Source organism: Meriones unguiculatus, chromosome 3 (assembly GCF_030254825.1).
Source record: "Meriones unguiculatus strain TT.TT164.6M chromosome 3, Bangor_MerUng_6.1, whole genome shotgun sequence".
In the NCBI taxonomy this organism is placed as follows: domain Eukaryota; kingdom Metazoa; phylum Chordata; class Mammalia; order Rodentia; family Muridae; genus Meriones; species Meriones unguiculatus.
The window spans coordinates 7,594,911-7,615,651 of NC_083351.1; the positions used below are offsets into that span (position 1 = coordinate 7,594,911).

The 20,741-nt window shown below is 52.4% G+C and overlaps 1 long non-coding RNA gene across 2 annotated transcripts; it reads left to right on the plus strand.

Annotated features, from left to right (window-relative positions):
* Nucleotides 1-3,479: 3,479 nt before the first annotated feature.
* On the plus strand, nucleotides 3,480-20,423 carry LOC132652720 (uncharacterized). Of its 2 annotated transcripts, none has more exons than XR_009590290.1 (3): nucleotides 3,480-3,905; nucleotides 5,480-5,550; nucleotides 19,935-20,422. It is a non-coding gene; the product is annotated as an uncharacterized LOC132652720 (long non-coding RNA). The 2 variants fall into 2 exon arrangements; XR_009590291.1 differs by lacking the exon at nucleotides 3,480-3,905 and adding an exon at nucleotides 4,774-4,859 and having other exon boundaries at nucleotides 19,935-20,423.
* Nucleotides 20,424-20,741: the final 318 nt, after the last annotated feature.

The following is a 20,741-nucleotide window of genomic DNA, read 5'->3' on the forward strand; positions in this document are numbered from 1 at the left end:
TGTCTACCCTAGGTATGGCCTGTGCAGGAAACCCCTCAGCCATTTCTTTGTAGACCCCTCACATATGGGTCAGCATGGATGAGCTGCCTGGATGGAGGAGGCAGAATACAGGTGGGGGAAGATTGATGGTTGAGAGAAGGAGACAGGACAGGGCTAAAGACCAGTGGATCAGCTGCTATGGAAGCACAGGAGAGGCAGGAGGAGAATCTTTAAAATGACAGGACAGGACTGGCTAGAGAGGGAAGCGGCATGATGCAGAGCCGAAGCCTTCTTCAGTGTTTGACTATGGCTGAGAACACTCTGCATGGCAGGCTCAATCTCAGTCTCAACTCCCCCTGCCCCAAGAGAAGAAAATGCCATCTGAAGTGGCCCTAGTGGAAGGAGCATCCTAAAATCGATCACCCTGTGGCTCCTCTAATTTCTTCTGCTGCGCCAGATTCAAAAACAAAACAAAACAAAATAAAAACAAAGACCCACAAACAAACAAAAACCAACATCATCAAAGACAAAACAAAATAAGATCTCTTGATGCTGCCTCTCAAAAGCCACCTAGCCTCTGCCTGCTTTCTTTCTCTCTATTCTGTTGACTTTTTTTTTTCACGTCATGAGATTCTCCCTTCTGCTGAGGCTGCCCATAGCACCTTGGGAAACTTCTGTTTCTTAGAGTGGACATAGATTTGACAAGGGAGGAGCATCTTAGAAACAACTGATCATTTGTAGCACTGGACTGTGAGAGAGTATGATCTTCAGAGGGGAGAGGGCTGTGATTGATTAGTGATGTCTGCTGTGGATGATAGAGGTAATGGTACATGTGCTATTTATCTACCATACCAGATCGGAAGCTCCTGGAGGTCAGTTAGAGCTTTCTCAGCTTTCTTTGCAGAGCCCTGGCAGATGGCGTAGGCCAGCTGCTGCTCCTGCTTGATGTTGGCTAACCGGCCAATTGGGATGGCTCGACTTTGAGGTCCAGGCTCCTGAAGAGATAGGAGAGAACATCTAAGCCATAAGTTTTCAATTTTTCAGAAAAATCCTCAGCGCTCTTTCTTCAAAGGACATCTACTTGAAGCATGGCATGTCTGCAGATGAAAGCAAAGTGAAGCTGCTCCGCCCGAGCTGGGGTCGGGACTCAGAATCTCAAATGCTTGCACTGAAGACACCTCGAAGAAGGACAATAGCTCCCTAGAACCCAGTGTGAAACCATACACGAGGAACCCAAGGTCCAGGAACGACTTCACCAAGGTTGCACAGTGACCAGAGCTGGAGACAACACCAGCTATAGCCTCCCAGCTTCCGCTACACGTTCAGAACCTCCTTGAGGAAGACGGCCTTAGCCTGAGCTTTGAGGCCAAGAAAGTGCCTCCCTGTAACCCCCTCTTCTTGGGGTCAGGTGTGAGCATCCATATCACCCAGACCTTGTGGGAGGGGCCCCTGCCTGTCTTGACTGGTTTTCTTGCTCTGAGAGCCCAAGGGCTCCCTGTGTGGAAGCAGCTCCCCCCACCCCTGCAAGTGTATTTTATTAATTAAACATCCTCCTCTCTGGTAGCAGCTGCTTAGAAAGCTCAGTGAATGTTTAATTCATCAGTCCTGAGCTGGGCCTTCCCCAGCTCCCCCCGCCCCAGTGCCTCCTTCCTTCAGCGTGCTTTCCCAGGAAACCCTCCTGGCACGAGGTCTGCTGCCCGGCTTCTTGCACTGCTGTGCGGAGCGCCTGAGCCCCTCCCGGCCGCTGTGGTGATCTGTTAGGCAGCTAGAAGCATCTGTGAGAAATGAGCGGCTGGGGGTGCGCCTTGAGTTGCCTCCCTCAGACGCTGTAAAAGGCGGTGATTTGTTGAATTACTACAAGAGTATTTAATGACCATCTTCCCTGGCCATTTAGAGGCAAAAAATGAGGGCATTGATTAGCTGATGATGCTGATTAGAGGCGCAGGCTTCCTGAGGTGCGTGCACACACAAAGAGTTTGACTCCACAGGATTCTGCAAGGGGATCTGAGGGGAACCCTGCCCTCTTCATGTCTGTAGTCAGAAGAGAAGGGTTGTCATTGGCGGGCTAATGGGATCCTGGAGAGATGGCTTCCCTTACACGGGTGCTTGTGGGCATCTCCTAGTCCACAAGATCTCCAGGGATGCTTGCCTGAACGTGCATAGCTTTCCTGGAACCTGGTCCCTAAGTTGAGTTTAGAGGTTGGGACAGGCTGGGAGAGCCCCTTCCCTTTTCCTGGCCAGCTGTACTGTGCACAGGAAAGGAAAGCCTGTGCCCCACTCCTGCCTTCTTTATAGCGACCCCTCTCACTGTCCATTCCATGCACGTGTTCCAGAACCACATCCGGTCTGAAGTGTGCACACTGTGATGCAGTCCAGAAGCAAATCCTGTGTACTGTGGAAAACTCAGGGTTAGGTCACGGGGAGCAGACTTCCTGGAATGAGCAGAACTTGCACCCCGGGGCCTCCTGAATCAGCTGTGCTATCTCCATGGCTCTGCCTCGGGACTCGGTTGTCACTATCTTCATTTCGTTTTTTGTGGCTGTGATAAAATACCCTGGCAAAAGCGACATAAGGGAGAAAGTGCTTATTTTAGCCCACAGTTCGAGGCAATGGCAGCCAGAGCTCCCAACAGCTGGTCACATGACATCAGCAGCCAGAAGAAGAAAGCAATCAATACACACGCTCCTGGGCACACCCGTCCAGGATCCCAGCCAGGGAATGGTGCCGCCCATAGGGGTCAGTTTTCCCATATGAATAATCCCCCAGAGGTATTCCCTGACGTCCATCACCCAAGTGCGTCTAGAGTCTATCAAGTTGATGGCTAACCCTTCACTGTAGCTCAGCCCCGCCCACTGACCTGGCGATTCCACCCAACAAAGACCTCAGTGGTCGCAAAGCGTCGCAGTGGTGCCATAGTCCTTAGGAAGGGTGCTGAGAAAAAAAAAGTCTGTGCCCACTGAGTGTAGTGATGTTCAAAGTTGGCTTGGCAAGAGCATGGTGCCATTTCCTGGATGAGCAAACTGAGGTGGGATGAGTCTTTGTAACTGCTCAGAGTCGCTCTGAGGGAGCGACTGAGGAGGCGGGTGTTTCACGATGAGTCTGTGTGACTCCTGGCCAAAAGGGACAACTCTATCACCGCTCAGTGGTTAGATCACTCCAGCTGGACAGGGCAGGGCTTCAGCTGAGGAGTCCACTGTGCCACAGCACAGTGTTGGGGTCAGCCAGATTGGCCTCAGGCCTAGGGCTTGTTACCCATGAATCACCCAGAGAGACGGATCCCAGCCATGGTCTCAGTCTCATAGCAGGAGACAGAACAAGAAGATGGCTTGCTGTGTTAACGGACAAGAGAAAGAAGACACGTTAGGAAGGGCCCCAAGGCTGGCAGCAGGCTGGGGTCATGTGAGTGTGGTAGCTAGAGCAGCCTGGATTTCAGGATTAAACGAGAGAGGGGCTGGGGTAGGAGGTGGGTGGCGGAGGCGAAGTAGGGGGGAAATAGCTGAGGTCTGCATGGCTGACCCCACCACCACCCTGGAGATGGAGACAGGAGGCTGGGATGGGGATGGAGGTCCCTAGTCTTCCTGAGGCCTTTCTGTGAACACAGGGCTGTGCCTGGCAGTGCCTGTTGCATGCTTGTTATTCCTTTAAGATTTTTTCTGGAGTCTGGAAAAAGGACCCCTTCTTGCTCTCAGAAACAAACATTGCCCAATTAGATGTTTGCCCCTGCTACAGGAGTTTCTTTCCCTGTTTTTACCATGGAGACAAGCTCTTTGGTCCTGCTTCCCCCTGAGAATCAGTACATTTAGCAAAGTGAAGGCTCACTGCAGGAGCAGCCCCTGGAGCAGGAGGAGGGAGACGGGGAGGAAGGTGAGACAGGAGAAAAAAAGAGAGGAAGGAAATACAGAGAGCAAGCTGGAGAAGAAGGAAAGGTAAGAGAGGAGGAGGGAGGGAGGGAGGGGAGGGAATAAGGAGAGGGAGGAAAAGGAGGAGAAGGGGAGAAGCAGGGAGGGGGACAGAGCACCACCATAGGGCGATTGTCATTCAGCCCCCTCAGCTGAGGAACTCCATGTGGCCCTCTCCCTGAGGAGCTTCTGAGCAAGTGTCAAAAAGGTGGTTATTTTGGGTGGCAGAGTGATTGGGAGCTTGGAAAGCAGGAAATTGAGTGGTGATTAAGGTTGTAATAAGTTGACAACATCAAATATCATTACCACCAGAACATGCAAATGATCCCATCTTTATCGGGATTTGCCGTGCAAATACCAATTAGCAGGAAACTAGCTGCCTCGATGGGGGGGGGGGGGGGCTGGTTCTCCTCCCAGCACACCTCTGCTGTCACCACAGGAAGGTAAACAGATAGGAGGGGACAGTTCTTGACAGGCATCAGTGGAGGACAGGAAGATTGTGGGGGAGCCGGGACCAGTGACCTAGAGGAAGGCCTGTCTCGCTGTGGCTCTGGCTTCTGTGCTTGCCAGTGGCTGTAAATGTCCCCGCATGCATTTCTGAGCACAGTCTAGGATCCGCTCAGTGTCAAAAACTGGGACTCAGGGCCTCATAGCCTATGATGCCTGGCTGGGGTCTTGTCCCCACCCTCCTGAAGGCTGCAGGGCAGATGACAGAGAGCCGCTGGAAAGGAGCCTTCCAGATCTCCCTCCCTTTGGCCAGATTTTTGCTCCCTCTGTCACACCTGGCACAGAGCGGGTGCTGGAACACACACTGAGATGTACGCGCACTGAGATGCACGCGCAGCCAGCCCTGCCCTCGGAAGTCCCAGGTTCCCTCAGGAAGTAGAAGCGGGCAGCAGGCGATGAGGTGTAAGGGGAGTGGCACCAACAGGAATGGTTCAGGCTGCTGCAGAGAACTTGGTGGCGTGAGACTGTGGCAAGGTATCTGAACTGAGCCTGAGGGAGTCATAATGGGAAGGGGAGGGAGGAATCTGCTCGGACCCTGGAAGCGGGCATGAAGGAAAGGGGAGAGAGGAGAGGGCTTACTGAGAACAGAGACGGTAAACTTCGGAGGCCAGAAGAGGTGTGCTATGACCGGGACCAGTGAGCTGTATTTGTCCCTCCCCATCTCACTGCCCACCCACCTCATCCGAGCCTACTCAGTCACCTGCCCCACACACCAGCTCACTGCCAGTCACCACACCCATTCACCCGAGACCCCCACCCCAAAACCAGCAGCTCATTTTGTAACCTATCTGGCCATAGCTCCGCCCACTGCCCACCTCCCTAACCCAAATCACCTTCCCTGCACACATGGCCCTGCTTGGAGTGTCCACTCTGGAGGAGTGATGTGGCTCCCATCCCTGACTGCACAACATTCCCGGTGTCTCCACAGCTCTTGGACTCAGAGCTTCTGACCTTGGGATGAGTTAAGTTTGTCTGGAGTGAGCTTAGGTGCTCAGAGCGGCAAAGGCTATGCTATGTCGCCCCCGGCACCTTGCCTGAGATAGAGAGAGCATGCTGATACTCGCTCTCAAGGGTTGTGTGATTTTTTTCCCAAGGCCAGTGCCCACTCCATTGGCAGAGGAGCACCCAGGCTGGAACTGGTGGCAGAAGCTGGCCTGCAGGAGAGGTGAGTAGGATCAGAGTGGGTGGAGTCCTGTTCTGGGGACCTAGGTGGCCATCGGCCTGGTTGCAAACCTGGATGGGAGAAGCTGGATGACTACAGCCTTTCTGTCATCCCACTCCGCCATCCAATCTCAAAGGAAGGAGGCGCTTCGGGAGCAGAGGCTTAGGTTCTCAGCAGGGAATGTGTCTGTTCATTCACGGCCCATCCTTAATGCCGATGCCCTTTGATAGCATCGCCCCCCAGAGCCATTCAGGGCTGGGCAGTGGGGAACAACAACACATAAGCCCACACCTCTTTCTGCATTCTGCAGAGACCTCCAACTGCCCTGTCTCCTCCCACACAATCCTACCAAGGCTGCACACACAGAGTTTTTCTATAGTCCTCTCCCGCCAGAAATCTCCAGTGGCTTCCATGCCCCTGCCTCAAGACGTGTTTTTGATCATCTGGATCTGGGTTTTATCGATTGGCCAAATCTCTTACATTCCTGAGCCTTTTCTCTTGTGCTTAGTGGAGGGTCCTCTCTGGGCTCCCGGGAGTGAGTATCTTTGTCTGAGGTGTCTTAGCCTCTGGGATCTGGAAGTTCTCCAGCTTTTCCAAAGCGGCTGAAGGTGAGAGAAGATGCCAGGACAGGAGCCAGGCAGCCACCGTGTGCCCTGTCGCCATCTGAGTGTCGGAGTGCCCATTCTACAGTGCAGGGTGGGGTGGAGCCTGAGCTGGTGGATTATTAGCCCTGACGGCGCGGCTGGCAGAGCTATTACAAGGCATAGTTCAATTTCATGCCCTGTTTCTTCCCTCCTTGGTCTGCAGTTTCTGCTCTATTTGTCCACAATGAACAGAGATGAAGTGAGATGAATTACAGCATTCCCTCCCCTCTCCGCTCTCTCCCCTCCACTAGTCAGCAGCCTCCTCAGGAGCCGGGAGACCCCTCGCCCACCCAGCCCTGCTCTCATCCAGGCCCCTCAGGTTCTGCTTTAGTGCGCCCCCACATTGCTCCATTAAAATACATGACTCCTAGCCAGAAGTGGCACATGCCTGCAGTCCCAGCTGCTTTGGAGGCTGAGGAAGGAGGACGCTGTAATCTAATCATTCAAGGTCTGGCTGAGCCACACAGGGGGGACCCAGCTCAGAAAAACTCTATCCTGCATTTATTCCCTGCTACAGTTTGAAACTGAAATGAAGAGGGTAGGGAGTGAGACAGAGAAAGAGAAGTGGAGACAGAGAGAGACAGAGATGGACCAACAGAGAGACGATGATACAGTGAAAGGGGTGAAGAAAGCCAATAGGAGGGGAGAAGAGGCCCACTCGAAAGACAGGAAGACAACGTGAAGAAGCTGTGCCTCCAATCCAGCCATCTGCCATTGAGTTCCCCATTTCCCCCTCTCAGTCTCATAAGGAATCTTTAAAATGGCCTAATAATCTCCCTCTTGTTCAGGCAAGGCCAACTGGAATTGTGGCCCCAATATTAGTGTCTTAACATGACCCTGGTTCCCTTGAGCTTATACAGGGGACCTGGACAATCCCTGCTGCAGGAACCTCTTGCTGCCTTCCTGCCCCACCTCACCTGTCCTGGGCTCTTGGCTTATCCCAGTCCACACAGTATCTTCATTCTTTTGACTCCAGTCTGGCAGGTGCCATCCGGTGCCCAGCATCTCCGAGCACTGCTCATGCTGAGTTCTGGGTGTAAGGTTCCCTTAATTCTCCACTTTACCCCTTGCCATAGGTAATGTCTCCTCTCTTACAGGCCAGGAGAGCAGAGTGGATGTGGGGTCACTCTGTGTTCTCACTTAGTGCTTCTTCTGCTGCCCCTGCTGTGAGGGTCCCTCCCTGGGGAAGAGGTATAAACAATGTTTACTTCTTCCTTATAAGGTCCCAACAATCAACCGAAGTACCAAGTCCACCAAAGCTCAACTCGGGGAATCTATGGGATCATCTGTACTTACTTCCAGCGTTTAGGTGAGGGGCTGTCTACAGGACCGTGGGCGACACTAAAGCAGTTGTACTGAAAGGTCCTTACCCATCATGGATGGTGGTTTGCCCATAGCGGCATAGATGGAGCCCCTCTTCAGTTACCCCCACAGCCACACCTTCTAGCCCCTCCAGAGACCCTCCAGCCTCTCTTTCTGTGGGGAAATGTTATAGTCCACAGGCACTCCCGGTGGTCTCCTCAAGTGGGTGCAGATGATATCTTCCAGACAGCAGTTTTGCTTATAGGACCAAGTTCCACGACAGTCCACTGGGTGCCACAGGGTCTCCGTGAAGAAGTAGGCTATGTGACCTCATATCTAAATGAGGGTCCTCTCAAAAGCCACCAACTCCTGAATGAAATGGAGAAACTGAGTCAAGCAGGTGTGATGTCAGATGGGCAGAGTCATGCAGGTTGTGAGGGTGTGTGCTATCTGGACTGCATGGGGGAGGGAACTCCAGCACGTGCCAGGTCATCCTAGACTATATGGTGTACTTCAGAACAGCTTGGGCTACAGAGCTGAGACTCTCTCTCTCTCACACACACATACACAAAGTCTGGAGGACCAGAGAGCCACAGGACCTGTCCAAATGACAAAGGAAGGACTTATTTTTTACCCAGGCATGCCCCTTCCCTGACATTAAGAGGTTTGGGGGCCCCTGAAATCTGGCTCTTAGCTATATGGTCTCTACCTTTTTTGTTGCTGAACTCTCCAAGTTGGAAATCAGCAGCTGCAAACTCACATCCTGACAGGGCCCAGGAGGGCAGAGCAAGAGGAAACACGGACTTGAGGGAGATGACAGGACTCAGTGAGGACTGTGGCAAACTGGGGGGGGGGGCATCTCCAGGCACAGGCAAACCCCTGTCCATGGTGACACTGTAGGATGGTGGCCTGGCATGGCCAGAGTTTCCCTATTGTTCAAGAGAGGTGATAGGAAGCTAGAGAGATGGCTCAGTGGTTAAGAGCATGTGGTGGCTAACTACCACTCCAGTTCCAGGAGATACGGCCTCTGGGCACCAGGCACACACGTAGCACACAAATATACATGCCAGCAAACACTCACACCCATAAAATAAAGCAGAAGTAGATCTGGGTTTCTTATGATTTTTTTTCTTTTGAAGTACTAGGGATCGAACCTATGGTCTCATGCATACGAGGCAAGTACTCTGCCCCTGAGAGGCAGCCCCAGAGCTGGTGCTTGTTTGTTTGTTTGTCTGTTTTTATAATACTGTCCTTCATGGGAAAACATTCCAGACAGGTCCTGTGGACCAGATTGGGCCCCCACTGTCAATGTGTGACCCTTCTTCTAAATGCCCAGAATTCCAAAAGCCTCAGCACTCTCCAGAACATGAGCTCTTCCCCTTTGTGTGTCGCCACTCAGGATGGATGGGTCCATTTGCTGGGCTGAGGCTGTTCCCACACCACTGCCTTTGACACAGGGGTAGTAATTACACTCCGACATTAATATTTAAGCCACAAACAGACTTAGTGTGCTAATACCATCCCTGAAGGCTTCCGACTCATTTGTGTTTCATCCCTGTGAGACTTAATTATTGTCAGTAGTGAATCCTAGAAGACTGCAGGGTTAGTTGATGCCAGAAGACAGGCAGAGAGGCCCGAGGCAGGTAACCTTTGGGGCTGAGACCCATGATGACCTAAGGTCAAGACTAAATGCCACTGGGCAAATCACTAAAGAGTCACTAAAGAGAACTGAGGGGTGGATGGCTCAGCTACGCGCCCAATCTACCACCTCTAATGCTTCCCAGGCCAAGGACTACGGCATTGGCACATCATCCCTGACCTTTGGCTATTGGGCCAGGCTCCAGAAAGAGCACCCCTAAATTACTCAGGGGAGGTGGCAAGGAGAAAATAGACATTTTGCATTTCCTATGCTTGTCTGGAGAGAAGAATGGGTTTGTGAGGCAGAGGGCAGAGGGCAGAGGGCAGAGGGCAGAGGGCAGAGGGCAGAGGGCAGAGGGCAGAGGGCAGAGGGCAGAGGGCAGAGGGCAGAGGGCAGGCAGTGTGGGGCAGTGGAAGCAGACTGAAACTTCCCCAAGCCGGATTTCAAAAACTCCCTCGGCTCCCATCTTCCTCTGGGTTTGGGGGTTGCATTCAGCTGATGAAATTTCTGCCTTTTTTACCAGCTGGTGGCCAGTAGCCCCTCGGCACAGGAGGGCCTTAGCTCACCACTGTGCGACTGTGATGAGCAAGGAGAACTGTGAAGAAACATTCTGGAAGCTCCCATGTCCATCTGCAGTGTGAGAGAATGGCCTTGAGAAGGGGTCTGTCTGGCTAGAAGAAAGAAATAGCCAACAAATGGAGTTTGATTTTCTATTCTGGAAGCTTCTATTTACTCTTTCATAGGATGGGTCTGAGGGCTGAGACTTGGGGGCCCTGGGTTAGATTAAGTTCTGCCTGCTTATCGGCTCTGTGGCTGTGATGGACAGGCCTGGGTAGGCTTCATTTCCTGCCCTGTAAAATGGGATCTCTTCTGGGGTGCAGAGTCTGAAGGAGAATTAAATGAGGAAATCCAAATATAGGGCTGATACCAGAGAAGGCTCAATGAGCAACACCTGCCCTTCTTGTTTTACTGTTCTCTGTGGCTCCTGGGGGCCTCACACTTGCAGAGGACACTATTAGAACCAGGGCAAAGGGGCTGGGGTCCTTCCCTCGCTGACCCCTGTGGCTCACATCCTGCCTGGCCCTTCCTGAGGCCTGGCCCACGTTGCCTCCCCACACTGACCTGATGCCCTCCCAGGCAGGTAATGCCTCCCACTTTCAGATTACCCTGGAGTGCTGCAGGAGCTATAAATTTTCTTCATTTATCTCAGGGAAAGAAAGGCCCAAGATAAATACCCTTGGATGAATCCGCCAGAGGACTGTGCAAGCCGTAATTCAGCTAGGGCCTCCCCTGAAATCACAGGAGCCCTGGGCTGCAGGCCTGCAGCGGGGAGTCTGAGAAGCCTGAAGGGCTGGCCGTAGGGCTTAACTAGCATATACTGCCTGGTCTTCTAGTACAGAAGCCACACCCTGAGAAGGGCAGCTGTGTTCCTGGGGCAATGGAGGAAGCCTAGGCAGAAAGGAAAAGCCAGGGGAAGCCAGGTCTCACCCAATCTCCAGGCCTTCCTTGCCCTGGTGGTATATCCTAACTGCTCCTACCACGTGTGAGGGGGACCAGAGGCAGCTCCCAGGATGGACTGTGCAATTCCATGCCACAGGCACACCAAGCACACAATGAGCTTCCTTCCCAACAGCGAAGAGACTGGAGACTACGTGACACTGGGATGGTTTGAGTGAGAAATATCGCCCACAGTCTTGGGCATTTGAGCCCTTGGTCCCTGTGGGTGGCGCTGTCTAGGGAGGTTTGGGTTGTACAGCCGTGCTGAAGGTAGGCTTTGCAATTAAAAGCCTCACGCCATATCCAGTTTGCTCTCTCTCCCCGTCTCTCTGCTTCATGCTCATGGGTGAGACGAGCTCTCAGCTTCCTCACCCACTACCACACCTGCCGACTGCTGCCATGCTCCTTTGCCTTGAAGGACACATTCCGCTAGAACCATCGGCCCCAACAAATTCTTCATTTTACAATTTGCTTCTGTCATGGTGTTGTGTCACAGCAGGGCAGAGGGCAGAGGGCAGAGGGCAGGGGTGTGGTAGGCAGCGGAAGCAGATTTCCCAAGCCAGATTTCAAAAACTCCCTCGGCTCCCATCTTCCTCTGGGTTTGGGGAAAGTAACTAGTACAGATGCCCGTACGGTGGGCTGGCTGCTCAGCCACACATTGGATTGGAAGTAGAGGGAGAGGGAGACAGGACTGGGTGCTGTGGGAATTGCGACCAGGGTTCTCTGCTCAGGGAGGCAGGGCTGAGAAACGTCTGTGCAGCTGGGCTGAGCTCACAGTGTTGCAAGACACAGCTGAGGACCACACGGGGCTGCAGGACAGACCTCCGGAGCCCTCAGATGCACATGCTCACGGCAGGAAAGAGACTCCTGGGGAAGCGGGTGGGGTGCTGAGCCAATGGGACAGACCCGGCTTGGAGGAACGAGAAGGTGCTAGAGAATGGCAGTAGTGACAGCTGAGCCACCATGACTGTCCTCAGTCCAGTATCTTAAGAACGGTTAAAATGGGACTGGGGAGGTTGAGCGGGTTAAAGCAGTCACCGTGCAGGCATGAGGACCTAAGTCCAGACACCCAGAACCCCAGGATGTGGTCTGTAATCTCAGCACTTTGGTGAGACAGGAGAATGCCCATAAGCTTGTGGACCAGCCAGCTTGTCTCTAACACAATGGACGACCTGATGAAGCGTTTTGTCTCCTTTGTACCATTTCAATCAAAACTGGCATACATGTATTACAAAATGCATTCTTTTTAAATGTTGTGCTATGGAGACCCTGAAACTTCATTGGCCACATGGCACATCCTGCCCTGGGCTGGGGTAGCAGAAAGTTCACAAAGGCCAGAGTTTCAGTGCTTTGGCACAAGATCAGTGTTCTTAGCTCTCATGATGCTTGCTGTGTGAGCTGGGGGAGAGCCTGAGGGGTCTCTGGTCTTATCTGTCTGGGATTTAAAGTTCCGTGTGTGCACAGAGGATGTCATAGTTCATCCTGCCCTTGCTGGCTGCAGCCATTGACTTTCCAGCCATGGTTAATGGCCATCAGGGCACGGCTGAACAGGATGAAGGCCAACAGGCAGCAGTTTGGCAAGGCAGAGCATCCGCGGGTGCCCCGTAGTCTGGCCTCTGTCTGGAATGGGCACCAGCCTTAGCAACAGCTCTGATGAAAAGTCACAAGTGATCTGTGATGGCTGCTGCAGGCACCTCCTCTCTAGCTGGCTTCTTTAAGCTACTTCAAACTCCTGTCAGGCCACATCTGTCCCTGCCTTCCACAGCAGGCACCATGCTGGAAGCAAATTCTACCTCGAGTAAAAACTGTCGTTTTTAGTTTCCTGGCAGCTCCTTGGGGCTGGCCAAGAAAAAGCAGGTGTCCTTTCCACAGACCTGATGCTACTGGGATACGTGTACCCTCTTGTGCACAGAGGGTGACAGGAGCTCCAAGAAGAAAGCCATTTTCTTTTCTAGGGGACCCAGGTATCTAGCAAGGATGCTGAACAGAGCCTGGGCTCTGCATCCAAGGTCAGGGTGATGGCTATTCTACCAGGACTGGAAGTGATTGGCAGGCTGATGGAGGAGGCAAGAAGACTGGGACAGAGCTTCAGCATGTCCCCTGAGAGGCAGAGGACTGGGGCTGGGAAAGAAAGATGAGAGCCTCATTGCCCATCGGAGGAATTGGAGGTATGAGGGAAGTCTATACTTCGATCTTAAGGAGCCAGCTCTGGGGCTAGATAGAACCCTGTGCCAATCCTAGCTCTGCCTCAGAGTCCTTGCTGCCCTCTGCCAAAGTTTCCTCCTCTGTAACCTAGCTGCAGACTCACGCCTGCTGCTTAGAAGCTGCAAAGTTAAAATGAGTGATGGCCAGAGTCAGGGTACTGTGTTCTCCTCCTGGGAGAGGGTGGCCGGAAGCTGTGATTACTGCCGTTGGGTTGCCACTGGAAACTAATTTTTTTTTTTTTTGGTGGTGTGTTTGGAGATAAAGGAAGGGTAATAAAGAAGAGCTGGTGGAGCCCGGGATCCAGCTTGGGTGATGGTGTAACAGGGGCCAGCTGGAGAATGGTAGTGAATTTGACTCTGGACTGAGGGGCATGATCTGAAATGGTTTCCAGGAACCCTCATCCTTCTTGTGCCTGCCGCCAGTGGCCATTGTCTCTGCGCTCCCAGGCCTGCTGTCACCTCGTGCCCTGTTTTTCTGTGTGTCCTGATTTATCCTCTGTCCCCGGATTCACCCCTTCCCAGGGCATCTGCATAACATTCCCTGGGAAGAGTTTAAACTGGAGCGAGAATTAATTGCAAGGGAGAGGGGCCGCCTTGTGTTCTGTGGTTAGAAGCTGCATCGGGAACTGGCAGACAGGCTGATGGCTAAGTGTGGCTGTTGTGCTTAGAATCACCAAGCGCCTGGCTGTCTTTCTCCTCCCAGCATCCTGCTTCGATTGCGAGCGAAAATCGAGGCCTAATGACAGACTTGGCTTGCAGCTGGCACAAGCCCATAAGCAAAAGCAGCGCTTGGTGTGCTGAAGGGGAGAAAGGACACCGGAGCCAGGAGCCCCTGCTTCCTCGCGCCATCTCTCTGAAAGCCTTGGCAATCGCCGTAGTCAGAGATAACATTTGGGAGCCTGCTGACCAAAATAGTCATGGAAGGTGGGAGGACTGCAAGGTTCTCTAAAGTGGCAAACTATGTCTCACGGATGACTGCTACCTCAGAAAGCAGCTAGCAGGAGAGGAAGATGTCTCCACAAGACAGCCCACGACTGTCCTTGCTGTCTGGCTGTGCCTGGACCACGTGTGCCCTTGACCTAGATCCCCCTCCAGGAACACTGATGGCATCGCCGACTCGGACTGGCAATGGATAAGCCATAGCTCACCTCTTGGCTACGTCACCTGTTGTAAAACCCTGGAGGGGCCATTCTGTGTAAAGCCAATGCCCTCACTATTAACATTTTACGGATTGGGCAAGTGAGGAGCTGTGAGAAGCTGGTGGCTTCTTTGAGGCCATGCAGGCAGTGGCAAAGCTGGGATTTGTCCCTTGATGGTTGATTGAACCTCCGAGGCTTGAGCAACCGAGCCCTGCCAACACAGGCTGAAGGGAGCTGCAGGAAGAGGGCGGAAGGAGGGCGGCGAGCATCCTTTGTCTCCAACCTCAATTCTGCCCCTGAGTCCAGAGCTGCACTCAGCACTTCGTCTCCAGCCTAACCGCCTCCAGCCTCGCTGACTCCTCACTCCTGCCCTGTCCCAACCTCTGGAGGTTGAGATGTCTTCTGTGACATGGAACGATTTGGTGTGGGGCAAACAGGCGTTCTTGGCTCCAGGTTGAAGCTGTGATCTTGGGTGGCCTTTTCCTGACCTCACTTCCCTCATCTGTAAAATGGGGACTGTTTTATCGTCCAGCTCAGCCGGGATGATAATGCCGAGTGCTTTGGAAGGAAAGTCAGCAGATGCTTGCTGGGTCTGGCAGTTGTTAAGGCATGGGAGGCTCAGAACCATGGCTACCTGCAGGCAAAGGAGGAGTAGGGCTCACTGAAGCCCTGTGGCCATAGGGCAGTCTCCTCTCCGTGCCCGGGGAGGGAAGCTTTTGTGCAGGCTGTCCTCAGATGGCCAATTATTTCTGCTGATCTTGAAGCTGCTTTGACTGTTATCATCATCATTGTTGCTGTTGTTGACGACAGTTCTCCGAGGCAATCTCAGCCTCTCAAGTATTAGGTTTACAAAGACCTACTATCATCTCCAACCCAGAGGAACCCTCCATCCTCCAGGCTCAGTGCCTGCCTTCCCTGAACTGGTCATGAGGAGAGCAAGAAGGGACAGAGTACAGGGTGACAGACTGCTCAGTAGCGTATGCCCCCTAGCATATGCCCCCTAGTATGCCAATTAGGGAGATAGGAGCGTGGGATCAAGTTTCGGGTGGACCACTGTCCTGTTGGAAGAACTGGACCCTGCTATCCTGAGCCTCCACTGAGGGCTCCTACCTTCAGCTGGAGCCCAAACCCAGGCAGAGCCTGTGTCACTGGGCATCTGCCCAGCTAGCTCGCTGCTGCAGCCCCTTGTCTGGAGCTCAGCAGGGTCCCAGCTATTTTTGCTCCGAATTCTCCCTCCCAGCCTTTCTCGCCATGCCCACCCCCTTTCTCACCTGCCCAAGGTCTTCTGCATTCAGGGGCAGTCCAGACAGAGGGAGAATGCCCATGCTTGTAGGGCTCCCTCCTCGAATTGCTACTGACGACCTCAGGAATGGGATGAGCCATGCAGCTGGTCAGTGACAGTGGGAGGACTGGACGACCTTACCCAGACATCGAAACTGCGTAGCTTTAATTTATTTAATCAATTCCGGCCCCCAGGCTGAGGAAGGGAAACGGCAGGATATTAAATCTGTCTCTCTCGCTGATCTGTCATAGGGATGTCAGTGAGCATTGATTCTCCTCCTCCTGCTTTTATTAACTGTCTCCTCCAGGGGCTGCGGGCACCACCGGTCCCAGCCTAGACCCTGCTGGGAGCAGGGAACAGATTGCAGGGGGAAGGAGGGGCATGGAGGGAGGGACTGGATGGGCTGAGATGATCTTTTAGGGAACAATTACAACAAGAAAACTTTCAGTTTGTAATTTATGCTCTTCTGTAACTCAGTTTGTAATTTATGCTCACCAAGAAGATGTGGTGTTTAGAGAGCAGTCGGGGGCTGGTAGCATCGCACAGCCCCACAGGGACAAGACTGACACTCACTGTTCACTGGGTACTGGATTAGACTCTGCTGGCTGCTGTTACCAGTTGTGATAAGCAGAGTGGTTTATAAAAACAACACAGATGAAGCTGGCATGGTGGCACACAACTGTAATCCCAGCAACTGTGGGCTAAAAGGACAATCAGGAGTTTGGGGCTAGCCCCAGCTACATAGCGAGTTTGACCCCAACCTAAGACACAGGAGACTTTGTCTAAAAAAAAAAAAAAACTCTAATATCTTTGGCCAAGAAGATAGATCAGGAGATAATAGCACCAGCCATGACAGAGTGAAGACATCAGTAAGATAACTGAAAACACATATAAAGAGCCAGATACAGAGTGTCCGTCATCCCTGCACTCATGCAGGGAGATGTGGCAGATACATGACAATAGCCTGGAAGCTCCATGCCAGTTAGCCTGGGGTGTGCAGCCCAGCAGGAGGAATGAGGACACAGACTCTTCCTCAATGAGGTGGAAGGCAAGCACAAACTCCTGAATACACCCACCCACCCACACACACACACACACACACACATAAATGCGTAACACAAACATAAAATGAACCAATAGCACAAAGGCTTTTCCGGCAGCTCTGGAGGTCAGCAGTTCCAAATGGGTCTTGCTGGGTTGGCACCAAGGTATGGGCAGGGCTGTGCTCCTGGAGGCTCTAAGGAAGACACCTTTTCTGTGCCTGTTCCAGCTTCAAGAGGCCATTTGCGTTCCTTGGCTCGTGGTCCCTTCCAGCTCAATGTCAACAAGGCTGCTGAAGTCTGTCTCCTACGCAGTATGAACTCTTCCTTCTCCCAGGCCCTCACTCGCCCCGATCCTCTCTCCACCTGAAGGCTAATTAATCAGCAGCCTCCATTCCTCTTGCAGCCTCCATTCCTCCTGCAGCGTCCATTCCCTCATGCCACCTCTCAGCTTTGTGACATAAAGTGTGATAACCGCAGGTTTCAGGGATTAGAATGTGGATATCTTTCGGGACCCTCACTGTGGGTCATATGCTGACAGCGAGCCCCGCCTTCAAACCCACAGCACCTCCAGAAAGCTGTGCTCATTATCAAAAACAAAAACAAACAAACAAACAAAACGTTGTACGTATGGGAAGACTGAGTTTACAGGCGCAGGTCCAGCCCAGTGCAGAGGCCAAGCTCCTCCACTCAGCTGCCCTGGGGATCAGGAGGTGCAGCCATCCAGGATGGGGAACCTGGAACTTCCTGCCAGGGAGCCGCTGGAGGAAGACAAGAGCCTGCAAGTGATTTTCTTCAGCCTCAGCCCATACAGCCAAGCAAAAGAGCAAGAGTGTGCTTTCAAAAAGAGGGATTCGGGCCGGGTAGTGGTGGTGGTGGTGGTGGTGCACACCTTTAATTCTAGCATGTGGGAGGCACAGGGAGGCAGGTGTCTGAGTTCAAGGCCAGCCTGGTATACAAAGAGAGGTCCAGGGCAGCCAAAGGAAAAAAAAGAAAAGAAAAGAAAAGAAAAGAAAGAAAAGAAAAGAAAGAAAAAGAAAAGAGAAAAGAAGAGAAAAGAAGAAAAGAAAAGAAAAGAAAAGAAAAGAAAAGAAAAGAAAAGAAAAGAAAAGAAAAAAGGAGGGGAATTGGACAGCCCCTCCCGACTCTGGAAGGCACTTTGCTCTAAATAATTGAGGCCCTGTCCGCCTCCCTCTCCCCAGCTCATCTCCTTCACACGATTTATTTGCTCATAAAATTGAAGGCCTTCTTTGGCACCATTTTCTGTTCTGCTTAGACAAATATTTAGCAGACAGACCTGACCTTAATTTCCTTAAATATCAGGGGGGTGGAAGATGGAGTGATTTGCCCAGCAGGAGAGGACTCTCGTCTTTGGGGCAGGGCCATGGTGGGGAAGCCACACCAAGTCTAAGAGCTTACCTACCTCTCTCTGTGACCATCTGTGTCTGCCTCCAGAGACAAACTCACTGAGGCTGCAGAAAGAGTGGTGTGCAGGTGGCAGGGTGCCAAGTTATTTTGTGCCCAGAGGAGCTGGCATTCTGGGACAGTTCTTACTGCAAGCAATGGCAAATCAGTCACGGATCCTTTCCTAATCCCAGGGTTCCTTACTCCATACAGGGCTGGACTGGTATACGTGACGCAGAAGGCAGAGGCAGGAGCAGCTAGGGAGGGAAGGAGGGGGCTGGTGCCAGGGCTCTAGGGACTGGTAACCCCCGGTGTCTCCCACACAGTCCCTTATAGACTCATTTCATTCATGGATGAAAGTCAAACCTGTGTTGGGCCCTGAGGTTAGAGACAAAATCCTCACAGGAGCAAAGGTCTAAGAAGTTGGTGAAAAGAGGAAGGAATCATATGGGGAGAAGAACAAAAGGTCCAAATGGTCCTTATAGAAAAAGGACGTGACCAAGACAAGTACGGAGGAGGACAACTTCAACAGGGTCCCTGAAATGGCCAGAGAGAAAGTCAAAAGGCTGGTGTCCTCCAGAGGCAGGGAACCTCAGGAGGCAGAGACTTCTAGGCAGGGACTCTCAGGAGCCAAGAGCCTCGGGCACTGCTCTCAGCTCCGGCCTCTGTAATTAGCTCCCATATCTCACCTCTCCTCCCACTCTGTCCCTCCCTCTTCCACTCCCTGTCTTCGGGGGTGGGGGAGCCACCAGTGCCCTCCCAGACACCCAGGCAGTAACCATTCTGTCTCCGATAAATGATACAGCTACCATGCTCACCGCTTTGGGCACATTACCTGATTTAATTCTCACAGCAGCCCTGCTGAGGAGGCTGTGTGCATTCCCCGCGTTACAGACACTGACGTCTAGAGATGAAATTCACAACACCAAGGCAGCCCAGCATGTGGGATCATTGAGCTTGCACGGCGACGGGGTGGGTGCAGGAGAAAGGTGCTCCGGGGGAGGACTGAGGCCTCTGCGAAGGCCCAGAGGTGTGTTCAAAAGGTGGCAGGTGAGTGGTGCAGGGGTGGGAGGGAGGCTGCTTTTCGTTGGATGTCACCTGCTGTGAAAGAGTGATGGCAGGTCCCCAGAGCTCTCAGTCTTCAAGCTACCTTCACTGCGGCCACCTTATTCGATCTTCTTTGGTAGTTGTTGCAGTATGTGGCCCAGAGAGATGAAGATGGAGCCCAAAAATGCAGAGCCGAGAAGTGTCAGAGTCTAGTCCTATCCCTGCAGTAGTGTCCATGTAGTGTCTTTTGGAAGAATGGCCAAGATTGCCGGGCACCAGATCTGAGAAACAGCAGCGATGAGGACCTGCGTAGCAGTGACTGATTAAATCCCTCTACCGTGACTGTGCTACATCTTCCATCTGTGTGTAAACTCATCACACATTAGCTACCGGTGTCTGTTTCGTTTGTACAACTGAAACAGCAGCGAGGACCTGCGCCTTAGTCACTTACCTGCTGCTGTATAAGACACCAGGACCAGGCCAACTTATGGAAGGCAGGGTCAGAGTTCCAGAGGGTCAAAGTCTGTGAGGGCAGAGCAGGTAGGCCTGGTGGCTGGAGCGGGAGGCTGAGAGCCCACATCAGCAGCAAGCATAAAGCAGAGTGAGCGCACTGGGAACGGGGAGGGGACTTGAAACTTCACAGCCTCCCCCAGTGACGTATTTCCTCCGGCAAGGCCACTCTGCCACACCTAACTCGGGCCACCAATCCTGAACTTGCGCTCCCTCCTTTGACTGTGTCATCTTCTCCAGGAAGCTTTTTGGTCCCCACTCTTTCCCCAAATGCTCTCGCTGCTCCACATCCCACATCTTGCTGTGTTGTTCCATCTACCATGACTATGTTACAGCTTCGTGAATCTGTGGGCAAATCATCACACATTAGCTACAGGTGGCTGCCTTGTTTGTATAACTGTGGCTGGAACCCAGGGCCCTGTGCCTGGTAGGTGAGAGACCTACCACTGACTCTCATCTCCTGGCCCTAGCTCTCCCTCTTTCTCTTTCTCTCTCTCTCTTTCTCTCTCTCTCTCTCTCTCTCTCTCTCTCTGTGTGTGTGTGTGTGTGTGTGTACTCTCTGTGGTGGTCTGAAAGAAAATGGCCCCCGTAGGTGTGGCCTTGCTGGAGGAAGTATGTCACTAGGGTTTCAGATTCTTAAGCCATGCCCAATCTGGCATTCTTTTCCTTCTGCCTGCAGATCTGGATGTAGGACTCTCAGCAACTTCTCCAGCACCATGTCTGCCTGCATGCCGCCATGCTTCCTGCCATGATGACAATGGACTAAATGTTGGGATCCGTAAGCAGGCACTTCTATGGCCAGCCCCAAGGGACCTGATAGAGCAGTTATCAGGCATTTGTGAAGACACCCTGACGACCTGAAATTACCTGCGAATGCCCTGGGTCACCCTATAAGAGAACTGGAGCCCTCCCCTCCCTCTCTCTCCTCTTCTTCTTCCGCTCTCTGACTCTTCCTTTCTCTCTTCCTCTCTCTGTAACCCCCTTCCCCTAATAAACCTCCCACGTGAAACCGATCTCGTGGTGTGATTTGTGGACCCGAGTGTAACCTCCACAGGCACACGCTTCCTAACATTCCTGCTTTGGTCCTAACACTAAACCTCTGAAACTGTAAGTCAGTCCCCATTAAATGTTTCCCTTTATAAGAGTTTCCATGGTCATGTTGTCTCTTCACAGCAATAAAATGCTAACTAAGACAGTCTCAGAGCCTCAACTTTCTCATCAGTAAAACGGGCATGTAACAGTACCTGCCTCTTCTCTCTGATGTGGCAATGTGATCAGTGAGGTCACAGATAGGTCCTAGCAGAATGCATGATGAACAACAGTAGCCTGTCAGTCAATGCTGAGTCTCCGTTTGTTATGGATTGAATTTTAAGGATCCTAAATCCATAATACCAGGAATGGGACTGGACGTGGAAATGGGGATCTCTGTAGCTGTAATCAAGTTACGGTAATGTCACCATCAGTTTGGTCTTAATTCATTGCCGTC